This window comes from Aethalodelphis obliquidens, unplaced genomic scaffold (genome assembly GCF_003676395.1).
Source record: "Aethalodelphis obliquidens isolate GAN/ISIS:26980383/991018 unplaced genomic scaffold, ASM367639v1 scaffold1, whole genome shotgun sequence".
Classification (NCBI taxonomy): Eukaryota; Metazoa; Chordata; class Mammalia; order Artiodactyla; family Delphinidae; genus Aethalodelphis; species Aethalodelphis obliquidens.
In genome coordinates, this window is record NW_020837945.1 from 102,959,092 (window position 1) to 102,977,836 (window position 18,745).

Genomic DNA, 18,745 nt, shown 5'->3' on the forward strand with positions numbered 1-18,745 from the left:
GCTACTATTTAGATACAAGACACAGAAAAGATAACGACGTAAAACGGCCAACACAGATGCTCCAAGGTGCTCAGTTTCCATTGGTTCCCTTCCCTGGCCCCAACCACTTTCGGCTTCCTTTGGGGACACCTCCCCCCGACTTGCAGTAACCCCCACCCAGTTACATGAGTCTCTCTCTTCGCTGCACCGGCAGGTTGGAATCTGCTGGAAGCGCGTTGTGAAGTGAACGGAAACCTGCCTGCAGCTAAAATTCGCGCTTCAACACAATGAGGCCGAGCGTGTGCAACGTGTCCTCCTTAGGCGATGGGGGCTGACGGGCAGATGTTGCCCGAATGCTCATTAATCAAAAGACTCTTTCGCCCCGGACCCCACTAGGTCTTGGGCAGAGTCTCGGCTACAGAGATATCGGGGCTAGAAGCCTCAAGGTCCTCTGCGCTCTCAGCAAGCAGCCGCGGCGTTCAATCTAAGCACTGTGTCCTTGGTAGAAAAGGAATCGATGGTGTTCTGGATGCTGGTTTTCAGGGAAGATGCTCTTCGCGGTCCCGCGTCTCCCCGGGAAGATAATTGAGCACCGAGCGCGAGCGCTGGGGTCGCCGGTCCGGGAGCCGCGGCAGCCTGCGCCGCGAGTGTAGACAACGAACCTCCCAGCCCTCTCTCCCCAATTTGCCTTCCTGCCGCAGTCCGGGCCCAAATTCTCTTCACTTGTGAGTGAGCACACACAAGTTCGCTGGGCACGATCTTTCCATCTGCTTCCCCGAGGGGGTCCAGCCTTTCAACGATTAACCGCCCAGCCAACGGGGAGGAGGGAAGGTGCTGGATGGAGGGAGTGGGGCGGGGAGAGGCGTTTTGCACGTTCAAAGGCACCAAAATTAACTGCCAAAGCTAAAAGGGTTTGTTTTCTTCCGTTTTTGACAGACGAATGCGGTGGGATGCCTGCTGGGCCGACTGCCGCCCCGGCCCGGAGCCCTGGGCTCACTTCGCAGCCTGCCGCTGAGTTTCAGACCGCAGTCCTCAGCATCCGCCCGGCTTCACCCCCTTGCCGAAGTCTGCAGATCGATGGATGCTGGGCGCAGGCTTTCCCTGGGCGGGTTGACGTTGGCTTAGGCTAAAGCCCCAAAGCTCCCACCTTCGCCTCCTGTTTATCTGCTCGCTCCCACCACTACCACCGAAGTACGTGCCCCTCCGGTAGTGTCGGGGCTCCGATCCGAGCGAGGGGGAGGGCGCCTCCCCACCCCCTCCTGCCCATCCCCGCCGCGACTCGGGGTTTTACTGCAGCAGCCGGAGGTGACAGCGACGCCTTAGCCTGCTCCGTTGCTCTCAGAGCCCCGGCTTCCCCTGCATCCGGAAAGCACCCCCTCCTGAGAGGCTCTTCCCCGGAGAAGTGCTAACGAGCTACAGGAAACCAAATTTAAAAATGTAGAAGTCGCTGGGCTGCATTCCTCCGAGGACGAGCCTGGTCGCCCAGGACTGAGAGTGGCAGCGTGTGGGAAGTTGGGACCATAGAGCAAGGGGGGAGGGGAGTGGTGCAGCCGGCATTCTCTTCTGGAAGGAGTCGTTGGGAGCAGTGCGGTTGGACACAAGTTTGCCTGGGAGTGTTTTCCTTTTGTCAATAATTAATCACCGGAATCAGTCTGGCAGAATTGGAGTTTTAGCAATAGTGCAGAGGGCGGGGCCGAACACCTAACTCTTGGAGCCTCGAGGCGCCCAGCGCAGTGGGAAGCTCGCAGCAGTTGGGGAGAAGCCAAAGCACTGGTGCTCACCTAAGCCGCAAGGAGATACACCCAACTGGGAGGTAAGCATCTTCCATCTTCCAAATATCTGCTTGAACTGTAAAGTAGCTTTAGAAGGATAGAATTCCTGTCTTTATAAGGAAAAAATAATACCAAGCCATAATGCAATGTACCAGCTTATTATTTAGCTGCGTTAAAAATTTTAAGAATTGAATGGGCTTTTCCATTTGCCTTTAACTATGTTAGAAACTAACATGTTTCACTCAACAGAAGTCAAACTTTATTATTAAAACTTTCCCAGCCAAAAGAAGAGAAAATTACTTTGTTAATTACTTTCATTATTTATCTTTGTATAGTTCAGTAATAACTATTCAGAGACATGTCATTGGGAGGTGCTTGATTTCATTCTTAAATATTCATCTTTATCTTGTTTCATGCTCTGATACAATATTTTTTGCCTATTTTTGCTACTTAAGCCAATAATACACACAAGTCAACTGACCAAAAAGTGAAGAGTTTCCAACAAGGAATACATTTTAACATTTTTTCATGATTATTACGCAGGATGTATTTTCTTAAAGATGATTGTGTTCATTTATAAGTAATTAGACTTCTAAACCCAAGGAGAAAGGTACATATAGATAACTTTGACATGCGGGTGGGGATGTGGTATAATAAAAAGGGTTTAGATAAGAGCAGAGATTCTAGATCTGTTTCAACTAAAATGACATTCAACTGGTTGGCAATGAACATATGAACCCAGCCCTTGATCAAATAAAGAATTTGAAGAATTGTTAAATGTAAATCTTAGCCTTAAAACTACAAATAAATGCACCAGGGAAGTTGGGAAAATTGTTTTTCTAGAAGACTTTGTGGCCCAGTAGTTCTTTTGAATTAAACAAAAGTTAAGAAATACAAGATCAGTTTTGCTTGTGAATTTTTTAGATTAGTGCATAAAACTAATGAGGTTTGAATAATTTGATTTTCACGTCTAAATTATTTCTATGCTTTTTAAAACAGGCATCATTCTGATGACTGTTTCAATGGCTGTGATGGTTTTGCACATAGATTACTAGAGTAACAACAAACATATGAAACGTACTGTCACCCTCATTACCCAAAGATTTCTATACAACTATTTAATAACAATAAATTAACAGTGGTTCATCAAACCAAATGGGTGGGCATTCTAGAAATTTAGTGGATATGAAGTTGAAAGTCAACCAATTCTCAACTTCAACTGGTTTTCTTAATCCACTGTTTGTAAATTTGCAAATACTTTTGTAAAAAACTGTCCTTTGTAATTCTATATCTACTATGTCAGCATAAACTATTTCACCACCAAGTATACAAGATGCAAAATCTTCATTAAAAATTATCCAAATGGGACTCAACTTCCAGAATGGTGGTATGAGGAGCTCTGTGAACCCACCCCTTAGCAAAACAACAATACTATAACTTTAAAATTACGGTTGAAAATTGTAGGTACACAACTATTTAGTCTCTAGAAATTGTCCTGAGGAAATACAACAAATGTAGAAAATTTTGTTCAAGACAACCCACTACATTTCCATAAGAACAGCAAGAGTTTGGATTTTGAACCACAACTCACTTCCCTGCCAATTCCACCTGGATGTGATGGTGCTTCACTCTGAGGGGGGGGCGGGGTACAGCCAAGAACACAGAACTCCCTCTCAGCCTAGATCCCAGCATAGGGCTATGGTATATCCCTGGGAAAGCAGGCCACAAGCATCTCATCCACCACCAGTGTTGCAGAAGCTCTACCCTAGGCAAGAGCATGTGAAAGATCTGAGGCTCTCCTTCCAACCATCCCGCATTCTTAAAGCAAAAGAGGAAAAACTCAACAACTAAAAGACAAATAACCCATTTAAAAATGGGCAAGGGATTTTAGACATTTCTCTAAAGAAGAGGTACAAATGGCCAATCACCAAAGAGGTTCTTACTATCATTTAGTCATTAGGGAAATGAATATCAAAAACACAAGATACCGCTTCACACCAACCAAAATGGCTATAATCAAAAAGGAAGAAAATAATAATTGTTGGAGAGGAGGTGGAGAAATTAGAACCAGCATATATTGCTGGTGGGAATGTAAAATGGGTGAGTTGCTGTGGAAGATAAGTTGGTAGTTCCTCAAAAAGTTGAACATAGAGTTACCATATAACCCAGCCGTATAACCCATATAATTCCACTCCTAGGTATTATCCCAGAGAACTGAAAATCTAGGTCCCTGTAAGAACTTGTGCACAAATGTTCACTGAAGCATTATTCATAATAGCCAAAAAGTGAAGATAACCCAAGCATCCACTGACTGATGAATGGATAGATAAAATGAGATATGGAATGGAACGATGGAATATTATTCAGCAATAAAAAGGAATAAAGTACTGATATGTACTATGGCATGGATGAACATCGAAAAGATTATGCTAAGTGAAAGACTATATATTGTGTGATTCCACTTATATAACATATCCACAATAGGCAAACCTATAGAGACAGAAAGTAGATTAGTGGTTGCGTATGGCTGGAGGGGATGGGAGTGGCAATGAGCAGGAATAGGGAGCCACTGCTAAAGGTACAAGGCGTCTTTGGGGGGTAACAAAAATGGTCTAAAATTGATTAGTAATGGTTGCATAACTTCGAGTATACTAAAAACCACTGAGTTGTGTGCTTTGGGTGAATTGTATGGTGTTTGAATTATATCTCAATAAAGCTGTTAAAAGAACATGTGGGTTTAGAACTTGGAGTTCATGAATCTTCATGTACCACCAGACCAATAGTTTATGTGAAGATCTTTCCTAAGGGCCACATGAGATAGATGAAATAATTGAGTGACACAGGGGATACATATTATATGATTTGTATATGTTTACACACCTGCCCAAGCTTTTCTCTGTTTAGAAATGTCAAATGTCATTGATGCAGTCCTATAGAGAATTTGTTTGCAATGCCCTAACTTTTGGGACTCATCCACTCATTATATTAATCCAAGCTCAGCGAGGCCAGCTGTTCCTCCTGTTTCTAGATAAGTCTAGTTCTTTATCAGTTCTTTAGGCCAGTTGTTGAAAGAGGCCACAATGGGTGAGAGAGGGAGGGTACCTGAATCTCAGCCAAAAGTGTACTTGTCTGCCACACAGACTAACCCGGTTTCACTTGCACTAGATTGGCCCGGAAGTAGAAGTCTTGGGGGTAAAGGAAGAGCTGGAGCGGCCACTGTAGTACTCAGAACACACTGACATGTCACTGCTGGGAAGCATCTCCAGTGATTATAATAATCTCAAATATAGACGCTCCCAAATAATTAATATTCTCCTCTATTCATCTTCTATATTTTGTGTTCCCATAAACTACCTGATCCTGTAAAGAACTGTGGAATTGGATGATAATGCTTTGTCTAGAAATGGGAATATAAAATTAGTGAGTCTGAGTTTCATGGGGGTATAAGCAACACCTGAACTTGTTGCCAGCAACAGTTATGAGTACACTGAGCCGAAGTATACCTTTAGCTTTAGGGATTCAAATAAGTCTACCTGCATCAGGAAACCTCAAGATTTTCCATTCTCTCCAGGCCAAGTTTATCCTTCCATGCACAAGTTTAGAAGAGCATACCACGCTGATGAAAATGGGTTTCACGCAGTTTTCGACCATCAAAGCTTTTGTAGAGATCCTATTGTCATATCTTGTCAGATTTCTAAAAATTAATTTTAAATGTCCAACCAGTTGTCTATAAATTAAGTACATGTAGGAAAAACCTGATCATAGTTATTACTTATTAATATTGCTTTGATTCGGATTAATAATGCTTTAATTCAACATATTTATTGTGCATCTACCGTGCACCAGGACAGTTCTAGGCCCTGGATGAGTAATAAACAAAACAGACAAAAATTCCTACCCTTCAGGAGCTCAAATTCTAGAGGGGCTGTCATATAAATACATAATTTTTAAGTGAATTATACAGTGTATGAGTAGGAGATAAGGGCTCTGGAGAAAAACTAAGCAGGGAAGGGAACGAGGTACAACTTTAAACTGTGGCATCAGGCTAGGAAGTAAAATTATGTAATTAGATAATATAAAGGTCACGTATGGGATGGGCTGTAAGGATTACCTGCTCCAAGTTAACTTCTCCCCCGAGGAGCTTTGGTTTCCCCTTCCCGTCAGCATTGTTTTACTACCTTGGATTTACTGCTGTTTCACCAAAGAAAATATTACACTAGCCCCAACATTCCAAGCAAGCACAAGGAAGACATAACTTCATGTCTTTTCTAAAGAACTACAACCTAAATAAAACACCGCCTTATGACAACAAAAATTCTTGTTATGGGAAATCATTAGCTTGGGCTTTCAGTTTTCTTGTGGCCTTTCTCTCTTGCTTTGCCCTGGATTCTCGTAGTCTGCCAGAGGATTGTGTGGTAAATAATTAAGGACCACTTTCCCAAAGCTAACACCTTTTGAAAGAGTGAAGAGGGTGGGGGAGAGTTTGAGAGAAAGAAAAATTTCCAGGACACTCTGGAAAGGTGAAAGGAGAACAAATCTTTCAGAACTACGTAACAGAGCACGGAACCCCACAGATCAACTGGAAAAAAGGAGAAAAGCAACCAGAGAGCCTCTGCTTTCCCAGACCTTCCTAGAATCTCTCCTCAGGGCACCTGGCTTAAAAGATACCTGAGGATACATTGTTCTAGTAAAATATAATGGGTGTGGCAGATCTCCTGAAATAGAACTTTTAGAAAATGGCTTAAAAGGGAGCAAGGACTTGATTTTTTTTTTTTTTTTAAGTCAAAAGGGAACATTTATTTCAGGCTTGAGGAGAAGCATTTGAATCAAATTAGAAATAAGTCAAAAACCTCCCTGTTATAAAGGAGTTATTATGGAGCATTAGAATTCTCATTCATTTAGTTAACAGATTTTAATTGAGCAGCCACTATGTGCCAAGTACTGGGGGAACAACACCGACCTTTCTTTCCTGAGAAAGGTCAAAGACCTTTCAAAGACCTTTCTTTCTTGAGGTTACTTTATATGCTTTTTGTTACAAAATAGTCAAAGCACACACCGTGATGAAGACAGAACTTTTTTTTAAATTGGGGTTTAGCTGTTTTACAATGTTGTGTTAGTTTCTAGTTTACAGCGAAGGGGAGTTCCCTGTGCTACACAGCAGGTTCTCATTAGTTATCTATTTTATACATATTAGTTTATATATGTCAATCCCAATCTCCCAATTCATCCCACCCCTCCTTTCTCCCCTTGATGTCCATACATTTGTTCTCTATGTCTGTGTCTCTATTTCTGCCTTGCAAACTGGTTCATCTTTTTGACCTGCCTGTCCTGACACCCCCTTCTAGGCTGGGTTAGAGCCTCTTTCTATGCCCCAGAGTACCCTACACTTCCCTATCATAGCACTTATTGCACTGTGTAGGACACTTGTGTAATTGTCTCTCCTCTTCTCTAGAAAGTGGCCTGAGGAGAGTGAGTACGTCAGTCTTATTCATAGTTTATATCCCTAGTACATGCTTACTGAATATTTGATTGGATGGATAGATGGATGGATGGATGCATGCATGCATGGTGATTTGCCAGGTTGTAACCAGAGGTCTTTGCATAGAGAGGCAGCCTGGCGGAGTAGTAATTAAGAGTGTGTGCTCTACATTAACTGTGAGACCTTGGGTTAATATTGAAATTTCCCAATGCCTCACTTTCCTCATTTGTAAAATGGGTATAGAAATAGTGCCTCTATTATAATGTTGTTAAGTGAACTGTCTAAGGTAATACATATAAAGTTCTGGGACATAAGTTGCTCAATAAATATCCACTATTATTACCGATACAGAATGGCAGTTTCCTGGGTGGCTGTTTGCTACTCAAATATTGCATCCCTGCCCTTTCAGCTCTATTATAAGATCGAAGGATGTTCATTAGGAATTCTAAACTAAAGTTATCACTTTGGGTTCAAGATCTCTGAAAAGATTATAAAGAGAATTTGGGAATGAATATAAGTAGAATATTGAACAAGAAAATTTGAAGGACTAGAAAAAGAAAGAAGGAAAAAAGCTCAAGATGGCACGTCCAAAGCAATTTTTCTGGGGCAATAATACCTCTACTGCTCTCACACCCACCAGCCAAAGTGCCAGTTCATCTCTGTTCTGGAACATACTTGTGCCTCACAGAATGTCATGCTCAATAAATGTTCACTGATGCAGAAGAAGACAGAAAAATGGAAAAAAAAATTTATTTGAAGTCAAGCCTTATCTAAACCTAAGAGTGTTATATTGTCTTTTTTGCTTCTTTTGAAAGTTTGATAATCCTCTTTTTGTGTAAGATCTTTAGTCAGAATTATCCTAGTGCCTCCTCATATGCAGTGTTTATCTATTACCTTCTAAATAAGATGAAATGCTAACCTGTGACCATCTATGGAAACCTAGTAACTTTAATACTTCCCTCTACTCCTATTAAAGAGAATTCTCTTGGCCTCTTCCCCAAACATGGGGGAATCTCATGTTTTTATCTTCTTCTAAGAATAGTAAACTGCTTCTTAGTTGCAGCATGCAGACTCTTAGTTGTGGCATGCAGACTTCTTAGTTGCAGTGTGCGAACTCTTAGTTGTGTCATGCATGTGGGATCTAGTTCACCAACCAGGGATCAAACTCAGGCCCCCTGCATTGGGAGCTCAGAGTCTTACCCACTGGACCACCAGAGAAGTCCCAGTCATTAAATTTTTAATAGGATATTTTATTGTCTAAAACTTTAAACAAAGAAAAAATCAGTCAGGTTGGTCTAGTTCTGGTCTTGATGGGCAGGAAAATCAGGTTATAATTCAGGACAAAAAATGTTGTTCCACAGGTTTCCTCCATTTAAGAGGAAACCCTGATGCAAACACAAAACAGATGATATGGTACCCTCTCCCCACCCCCATGACCTATAGGGCAAATTCTTTCTCCCAGACTCATGTGAGTCACCATTTTACCTACTTACATCATTTGCATCTTATGGGTTCAATAGAGTCACCTGAAAGGACTCTCTTAGGAGAAGAAATAAAATGCATGTAGAAAATAAGAGGAACAAATAATATTGTGATAAAAGTTACCAGCTTTGAGCCGTTACTAAAACCAGGCACCATTAAGCATCCTTTACCAATGTTGTGTAATCTTCGCAACAACACAGAAATAACTAACCATCTCTGTGTTAGTGATGTCGTAACTGATGTTTACAGAGGTTAAACAACACCCAGAATAACACACTATAGCAAACTCCAGTTTGCCAATTTCAAAATCCATATTCTTTTATTATGGAAAAAAATTTAATGAAGCAAATCATTCTCCAATGGGATACTGAATGCTATTATAGAAGTAGTACCTTAGATGTGATGAAAGCTTAGTAATCTCTTCTTAAACCCTTCCTTCTGATGGGTAGCAACCCTCAGAAGGTGCTGTCTAGACTCTGTTTGAACAGTTCCCTAATGGAATTCTCACTACTTCAATCAGCCAACACTTTCCCCTTTAGATTACTCTTACTGTTTAAAGTTTTTCCTGAGTTTTTTGTTTTTGTTTTTGGCCACACCACACAGCTTGCAGGATCTTAGTTCCCCGACCAAGGATTGAACCCAGGCCACCGCAGTGAAAGCATCGAGTCCTAACCACTGGACCACCAGGGAATTCCCCAGGTTTTCCTGAGATTAACCTCTGAAAACAATAAAACAATTCCAAACCTTTCCCTCCATAATAGCTTGTAACACCATTTTAAACCTCTTAGATCTTTTAAGACCTCCTTGATATGTCCCTCCCCCAAAATCTTCTTGCAATGTTTCCCATTGGAAACCTTCCAGATTTTCGCCATCTAGCTTCCTGAGGATGTGCTCAACTTGCTGGAGTGACTATTTTCAGCAGCTAGAAGGATGCTAATCAAAGCCAAGAGCTGGTGGCACAGTACTTCTATAAATATATAAGAATATTCATGCTATGGTCTGAATGTGTCCTCCCAAAATTCATATGTTGAATCCTAACCACCAAAGGAGATGGTATTAGGAGGTGGGCCCTTTGGGAGGTGCTTAGGTCGCGAGAATGGGACCTTCATGATGACATTAGTGTTCTTAGGGCTCCAGAGAGATCCCTTGTCCCTTAGACCGTGTGAGGACACAGCCAGAAGGTGGCAGCTAGGAACAGGAAGAGGACCTTCACCAGACCGCAACTGTGCTGGCGCCTTGATCTTAGACTTCCCAGTCTCCAGAACCGTGAGAAATGAATTTCTGTTGTTTATAAGTCACCCAGTCTGTGGTATTTTGTTATAACAGTCCAAACAGATTAAGACAATTGGATCACTTATTTGTCAACCATTTCACAACACTATTGGCTCATAATGAACTTGAAGTCAAGTAAAATTCCTTAGTCTTTTTTATTTGAACTGATCATGGGCCACATTTTTCCCTATCTTACCCTTGGACAATTGACTTTTTGAACTGAAGAACAAGACTTTGTATTTTTCCCAAAGTTTTACCCTCAGTCATTTTTGGGACTCTGTAATCTGCTAAGTCTTTTAGAACTCTACCCCGTAACTTTGGTTCATCTGCAAATTTGATCACCCTTACTTTCTATGACATAATTCAGATGGAAAAAGATGCTACAATGGTCAGGACAAAATGCAGAGCCCTGGAGCTCACCACTAAAGACCCACTCACCATCTTTATAATGCTTCCCCATTTACAAAACACTTTCACAAATATTATTTCATTTAATTCCTACAATTATCCTGTGGAAAAGATATTATCATCATTCTATATTTGAGAACAAAGATTCAGAAAGACTATCTAACATGCCTGATGTGACACAGCTAATAAATGACAAAATAGGAAACAAGGCTTAGGGCTTCTGACTGTTTCCAGTGCCTTTTCAAAGATGGATGTTTAAATACAGTGATTAACCTAATCTCTTTTTCCTTTTTTTCCCCCCACATAGATATCAACAATTAAATTTTAATAATAATTAAAATTTACTTTAAATAATTAAAATTATGAAAATTAAAATTATGAAACACTTTCTACAAACAAAATCTCACCCAGAAACCTAGTGTATAAAGCAGATTAAAAGCAGGCTACTCTGATAGAAGTGAGATGTGAGATGTGAGGCTCTTAGCTTCTGTCTCTTTGTCCCATCTGGGGCCTCTCCTCAACCCTGCCATAGACGGTAATGTGGCACCTTATAGCCCTCAGAGTACATTGGGAAATCGCTAGCCGATGGCATGTCCTCAAACTAAACTTCTCTAAAAGTAAATTTTAAAATAAGGCTAGCTTGTGATGCTTTGTTTTTATAATACATTCTAAAATTTTGTGGGAGATCATCTCTCTAAGAGGTTTAATAATCTTTTACACAGAATAGAATTGTTTTAAAGTTTGAAGGCATCTGGGTTTATTTAATTCAAATATTAATTTCACAGATGAAGAAGCTGCAACCCAGAGAGGAGAAGTAACACACACAGAATCATTCCTCAGGAAAGCGAGGACAAGAACCCAGACCTGGACCCTTCTAGGCAGGTAGATTCTTCTGATTGATTATATCATAGAGTCTCGCTTTTAGAAATCTGCCCCTTTTGCCTATAAGATGACATCTTTAACAAGATGAAGCTTCTGGTTCTCGCTTAAGCAACCAAGAAACATTTATGATATACTTGATATTATAATGGCATTTAAGATGATAAAAGGAGTGAAATGTGGCAATTAGCTTTAGTAATGAGGCCTTGAAACAGTCGTTCTTAGCTTACAGACATTACAGGCTCCTTTGAAGTGTATACCAAAAAATGTTTATGCAAAATTCGCAAACATTTCAAGGGGTTCACAGACTCCACAACCCAGCCCCCCAACCAAGTTCTTGGCCTCCTGGTTAAGAACCTCTGGCCAATTTCAGTACAAGTGCCAGTGTCAGGATTACATAGCACCAACTACTGTCTTATTTATGGGTTTGCTGGTTAAAACTGCTTCTGTTTCGGCATCCTTCATTTTTTATTTAAATGGAGCAGTATCTTATCCTGGAAGACCTCTGATACAAGAAAGGAGTAAATGTTTCAAAAAGTACTTAGCTAACCAGATGGGACAAATGAAGAGAGGAATATGATACACTGAAAACATTTTCTTAAAAAACGTTAATGAAAGTAAACCTGGTCAGTGTTCATATGGGACATTCACTTTCTTTCTGCTTATTTTATTTTTAAGAAAGAAAGAAAAGGAAATAGAGTGGAAAAAACCTAGACTACCACTAGCCACCTACCCACTTTTATTAAATCTACAGTAAATGGGGAAAAAAGAAAAGGTAGAGGGTGTGGACAAAAAGAAACAGATTTATCTTCTGTTTCTTAATCCTTCTCTTTTGCTGCAATATTTTAAGAGATTTATGGTTTTGAAACAGTTGGCAACAATTTCTTCAGTTCAGAATAGTTTGGGAAGCTCCACTATTACTTTAAAGTTACTGATAATGAGGCTTGATTTTTCTAATTCAAAAAATACTTGTTGGACACTTAGCATTTGTAAAGTATTTATAAAGTCATTTGCATGATAGAAAGAGCACTTTGGAGTGAGAGAATCCCAAGACTGGGCCTCAGTGTTGTTTCCCCCTTGGCTTCTGACAGTAGTGAAGTACAAAAACGTAATGAGTCTCAGTTTCCTCATATTTGAAATGAGGCAATATACTTTTTTATCTACTCTGTGATAGCCACACCAGAACTGAGTAAACATTCTGAAGAATAATCTCTCTTAAAGTGGCTTTGATCTTAACAACTGATAAAGTTGACACATTCTGCTTTAAAAATGACCTCATTCTCTTCTATTCTTTGTCTGGTATTCATAGGCTTAGCAATATTACATTAGTATAGTGTGTAATGATCATAACAGTTAACATTCACTTAGGCCTTCTTCCTATGTCTTATTCTTTATACTTCACATCTTTTAATCTTCCCAGAAATTGTATGAATGAAGTTCTATTATCATTCCTTTTTTTCCAGTAGAGGAAATTGAGTCAGAGAGGTTGAGCAACTTAGCCAGGGTCAAACACAGACAGGATCCAGAGCCAGAGCTCGTAACTACTCACCACACTGCCTCTCGGGAGGCTTCTCACCCAGCTCCCCATGTGGTCACCGTGAGACTCTGGGCCTCAGTTTCTTCATCTTTAAAGTTGGAATCATTTAAGTTAAGCATTTAGCCAGTGCCTGCCACAGTGGTACTTAATAAATGCTGTTTCTGTCCCCTGAAGAGAATTCCACATTATACAATTCTAGTGGTTTTAAGGAAGAGATCTGAATTCATTTCCTAGGGCTGTTGTAACAATGTACCACAATGTTGGTGGCTTAAAACAAGAGAAAATTATTCTCTGATAGTTTTGGAGGCTAGAATTCTGAAATCAAGATATCAGCAGGGCTGCAATCCCTCTAAAGACTCTAGGGGAAAAGTCTCCTTTCCTTCTTTCAGCTTCTGATGGCTTCTTGGCTTATGGCTACATAACGCCAATCTCTGCCTCTGTCTTCACTAGCCTTCTCTTCTGAGAACACGTGTCATTGGATTTAGGACTGACCTGGGTAATCCAGGATGAGCTTTTGCAGAGATCTGTAACTTAATTACTTCCACAAAGACACTTTTTCCAAATAAAGTTACATTCACAGGTTCCAGGATGTAGACATATCTTTTGGAGGGCCACCATTCAACCTACTACAATATCTTAACCCAAATATTTTTCTATCTTGGCAGATTTCCTCTGGTATTCTTTTTTATTTTTTTTTTGTGGTACGCGGGCCTCTCACTGTTGTGGCCTCTCCCGTTGCGGAGCACAGGCTCCGGACACGCAGGCTCAGCGGCCATGGCTCACGGGCCCAGGCGCTCCACGGCATGTGGGATCTTCCCGGCCCGGGGCACGAACCCATGTCCCCTGCATCGGCAGGCGGACTCTCAGCCACTGCGCCACCAGGGAAGCCCCCTCTGGTATTCTTGACAAACAAACCCACATTTATTCAAAGAGGGAAAAGAACATTTCATCTCACCCAGTTTGAGTGTATAGTTAAACTGGTTCCAAATCTATTGGTTGAAAATATTTTTCTTAATATACCCAGTTGCCATTAGCCATCTCCACATTTACTTGAGAATCAACAAAGTTCTTAGGAAATGAACAATTGTTACTCATTTAAAAGAATAATCTTGGAGCTCAGCCTTTTTCCACTTTTCACTAGAAGCATGCAGGTACCCATGTACCTGGGAGCAGGTGAAAGAGAATGAAGCCAGCATAATATGTCAATGCCGTTCTGACCAGGAGAATGAGAAATCCACTAGGCTAAATTGTCATTGAGACTTTTTTCTTTTGTTATCTCACTTAAGTAACTCATTTCTAAGTACAAGATTGCAAAATCTAATTAATTTAACTGTCTAAAAGCAATGACATGTCTTGACATAGCTCTATCACTCCTGCCTTTCCCTTCTCACCTCCCTCTGCCCCATCTCAGAAACTAGCTGACCTAGAATGCTAACCAATCCAGTAGGGAAATGTCCCTTGATCTGGGGGTTGGCAGAGAGAACACCTCAACAGTGCTGTGTCTATCTCCATGACCCTTGGAGTCAGGCTAGCTCTCCACTCACTTTCCTAAAAGCAGTAATAACTGAGATACAGAAGCAGGTCAGTTGAGGGCAGTAAAAAAGCAACAGGCTTTTTTGTCACAAAAAATCACACCCATGAAAGTTCAGTGTTGCTGGTCACCAAAAACATTGAACTCATCACCAGAAGCCTTCCAGACAATGTAATAAGAAATAAAGAACAGGCCAGAAGAATGAGAAGGAGAAGGAAGAGGGGGAAGAGGAGGAGGAAGAAGAACAGAAAAATAAAAACAATAAAAAGTTTTATGAGCAAATCTATTCAACGCTATCCAAAAAAACCGCAAAAAACACAACCTAGAAAATTAGTATTAGAAAATACTATTGGAAGAGTCCTGGTTGACCAGCTGCCTATGCAACCGGATTTCTTTTGGCAGAACACTGGGAACAAGTGCTCAGCAGGTATGAGACAAATCAGTATTGCAGTAACTGACAAATCAGTATTGCAGTAACTCACCTTCCTTGCCCTCAAACTCCTCCTTGGGAAAAAAAAGTCTTCTATTTCTGAAGACATATGAAATATAATGACAATAGGCAGGGATGAGACAAAATCTTGATTTTTTTGTGCTCAGGCTTCTAGCTTCTAAGAAAATTGAGTCCTTAGGAACAGACAGTAAGCAGGTATTTCCTTTACCAAAGTGTAGTTTTGATGGCAAAGAGCTGGGGAAGAAAAGAGAAAGGCAGAACTGTTATGACGTACGTGGCACATAGTTGCCGGGAAAGGGGTTTGTAATAACAGTAGAAAAGTAGTTTCAGTCGAACGATTTAGCCACTTTTCCACTCTTACTCCCTTTTAAATATTCTGGGTTTGGGGATCTTATGAGCTCTTTATTCATCCTTGTCAAAAACAGGTAAGCATATCACAGAATTTTAATTCCCACAAGTACTATAGGGAATGAAATTATGAGAATTTCACTGATGCCAAGAATCAACCTAAACAGGTCAACACTCCTCTCAGAAAGTTCTTTGTAGTTCATCAGTTTCCAATTTTCCTCTTATGTCATGAAAGCCAAGAAGGGAACCCCAACTGGAACCTCACAATTATTATTTGAAGACCTTTGGGGTTATTCATTTACTTAGTTTTGGATGGTACATCCAAGCAATTTTGCTAGACTAGTAATGCCCCACTACAAATTGAGACTCTCAATGACTTTTTTTGTTTTTAATTAATTAATTTATTTATTTATTTTTGGCTTTGTTGGGTCTTCGTTTCTGTGCGTGCGGGCTTTCTCTAGTTGCGGCGAGCGGGGGCTACTCTTCGTTGCAGTGAGCAGACTTCTCATTGCAGTGACTTCTCTTGTGGAGAGCATGGGCTCTAGATGCGTGGGCTTCAGTAGTTGTGGCACGTGGGCTCAATAGTTGTGGCACATGGGCTTAGTTGCTCCACGGCATGTGGGATCTTCCTGCGCCAGGGCTCGAACCCGTGTCCCCTGCATCGGCAGGTGGATTCTTAACTACTGAGCCACCAGGGAAGTCCTGAGACTCTCAATGACTTTTAATGACTTTTAAAAAATATTGTTCAGGGCTTCCCTGGTGGCGCAGTGGTTGAGAGTCCGCCTGCCGATGCAGGGGACACGGATTCGTGCCTCGGTCCGGGAAGATCCCACATGCCGCGGAGCGGCTGGGCCCGTGAGCCATGGCCGCTGAGTCTGCGCATCCGGAGCCTGTGCTCCGCAGCGGGAGAGGCCACAACAGTGAGAGGCCCGCGTACCGCAAAAAAAAAAAAAAAAAAAAAAATATTGTTCAGACTACTTTTATATTGTATTTTTAAATTTCAGTCCTTCTTAATTTTTAGAGTTATTCACTGACATTTAAAATTCTTAAATTGTGGTAAAATACACATAACATAAAATTTTACCATCTTTGCCATTTTTAAGTGTACAGCTCAGTAGTGTTAAATATATTCACATTGTTGTGCAACCAGTCTCCAGAATGTTTTCATCTTGCAAAACTGAAATTTCACATCCAATGAACAACTCCCAATTTCTCCCTTTCTCCAGCCCCTGGTAACCACTATTCTACTTTGTTTCTATGAGATGACTACTCCAGATACCTCAGATAAGTGAAATCATACAGCATTTGTCTTTTTAGGACTGGCTTATTTCACTTGGGATAACATTCTCAAGGTTCATCCATGTTGTAGCATGTGTCAGAGTTTCCTTACTTTTAAAAGATAAATAATATTCCATTGCATGTATATACAATATTTTGTTTATACATTCATCTGCCAATGGACATTTGGGTTGCTTTTGGCTATCTTGAATAATGCGCTTTAACATGTGTATACATTTAATGACTTTTTCTTTTGGTCTGCTTTTATTCTCTCCATTTCTATTTTTTTTTAATCTTTATTGGGGTATAATTGCTTTACAATGTTGTGTTAGTTTCTGCTGTATAAAAAAGTGAATCAGCTATATGTATACATATATCCCCCTATTTAAACGGTTATTAACATCTTTAAGTCCACTGTTAGCATTGCAACTCTGTTCACTTTTTACCTCTAAAAACAAATTGGCAGCCCTTGGGAACAATATCTACAGAAGGAAAAAGCCACCCAGAAGCTATATTCTTTCCTCTTTCCTTAGGATAATGGGGTTTTTCTTTCATTTTTAAAAAAATAAAATAGTAATAAAGAGGTTCATCCTAGGAAATGACATTACAGTTAAAATCTTGACCTGGAAGCCTTACTCTCCACTCCCAAATTGGCAGGAATAAAGAAGGATACTTTTCCTGTTTCTTTTTTTTTGGGCTGCCTGGCTTGTAGGATCTTAGTTCCCCGACGAAGGATTAAACCCATGCCCTTGGCAGTGAAAGCACGGAGTCCTAACCACTGGACCACCAGGGAATTCCCCTTGCCCTGTTTCTATATGAGTCAATGACAGGACACCAGGAAAAAGGAAAGATATGTCCTCTCCTATTACAAGTTTCTCTTCCTATTCATAACATCTACTCAGCATTAACCTATGTGCTTCTCATTTTTAATTTCACTATATGTATCTCCTTTTTGATAGCCACACAACATTGAAATTGATCTAACGTGAATTTGGTATTTCCTAAACTATTATGAAATTTTCTGTTAAAGTCAAATTCCAAGTTTCCTTTCCCAGCCAGAAGTCCTTCATTCATAAATCCCTCTAGAGTCTGTCATAAAATGCCAAACAACCAGGACTGCTTTGAAATTACAGTTACTCAACGCACACTGTGATGCCCAGCGGCCTCAGCTGATAGTTGGACTAGAAGTACATGTTTTCTGTTGTTCTGCTTTTGTTGGTGTTAATGGAAATTGGAGGCCAAAAGGTTGGTTCAGATCTCCACAAAAACACTCTACTCTTGTGTATTACTCAAACCAACACCATACCAACAACTTGGCTAAATTGGTGAGACTTTTTCCTCAGTACACTATTTCAGTAACTCACTTCTAAGATTATAAAACATTGAGTAACTTAGCTGCCTAAAAGCAGAAGCATACTTTGACTTACAATTGTTTGTTTTTTCCTCTCTGAGGAGTCTATAAATTGTGCAAGCAATTCATGAATGTATAAAGAAAGTTCCTTAATTGCCCTATGGTTGTTTGATTTGCTTCTCTGGCTTTGATTTATCACAAACCTTTAAGTTGGTTCTTTTAGCTCCCTCTAAAGACTTGGACTTCAAGTCCATCACTTCTGGTCTGACTTCCAATATTCACCTCAGTATCAGCATGAAGAATTGCTTGCCAAAGCGTGACTGGAGAGTATTCTAAGATGACAAGGAAATTCCCTGGAAAATGTTAAGCAAGAATAGAACCTTCTGTGAGACACAGAAAACATTACAGTCACCCACAGAAAACTTAGAGCAAGACATTTGGAAACTGGGAAGCCAATAAACTATTGTTGTGTCTGATTTGTACATAGACACAATGTGAGGTTTTTCCTTTAATCATACAAATTTGTATCTTTGTGAATCAAATTGTGTTTACATAAAGAAGCAGTTTGTGATCAGGTCTCCAAGAACCATGACACAAGTTTGTGCAGTGCACAGCCCACACAATGGAATGTGGTGGCCCTGCCCAACACACATTTAAAGATTTGTGTAAAGATTGCAATGTCTTTCAAATAGTGGTTTATGTTAATGGTTATATACATGTGTTGTTTTGTTATTATTACTCAATGTACCAGGAAGTTCATTCAGCAAACAAATAAGGGCTGAGGGGTTTTTTTTCCCTGTAAAATATCCAAATCACTCCATTGTTGAGGTAACTGTTATAGAATATTCTATGAAGACCCTTTGACTCTATAACAAAATCTTGCAAGTAGTTTAAAGTTGTACCAATCCACAAGGAACAACAACAAACACTACTATTACTATCATTATGACTCTTACAAATATTTCTAAAGAGCTCACA

The 18,745-nt window shown here is 40.3% G+C and overlaps 1 protein-coding gene and 1 long non-coding RNA gene across 4 annotated transcripts in view; one reads left to right on the plus strand and one right to left on the minus strand.

The window, feature by feature from the left end:
• Positions 1-372: 372 nt before the first annotated feature.
• SPTSSB (serine palmitoyltransferase small subunit B) overlaps positions 373-18,745 on the plus strand; it is a 31,157-nt gene continuing 12,784 nt past the window's right edge. Inside the window, exons 1-2 of one of the 3 annotated variants that reach the window (XM_027112561.1) lie at positions 373-1,792; positions 11,178-11,274. The gene's annotated coding sequence lies outside the window, so the exon portion shown is untranslated. Of the gene's footprint in view, positions 1,793-8,390; positions 9,979-11,177; positions 13,515-18,745 lie in introns of those variants that run through there. The other 2 variants (XR_003433921.1, XM_027112571.1) reach the window with 2 other exon arrangements.
• The window catches only part of LOC113623417 (uncharacterized), a 112,980-nt gene continuing 107,849 nt past the window's right edge, over positions 13,615-18,745 (minus strand). Inside the window, exon 8 of the long non-coding RNA XR_003433923.1 lies at positions 13,615-15,024. This is a non-coding gene — a long non-coding RNA (uncharacterized LOC113623417). The remainder of the gene's footprint in view (positions 15,025-18,745) is intronic.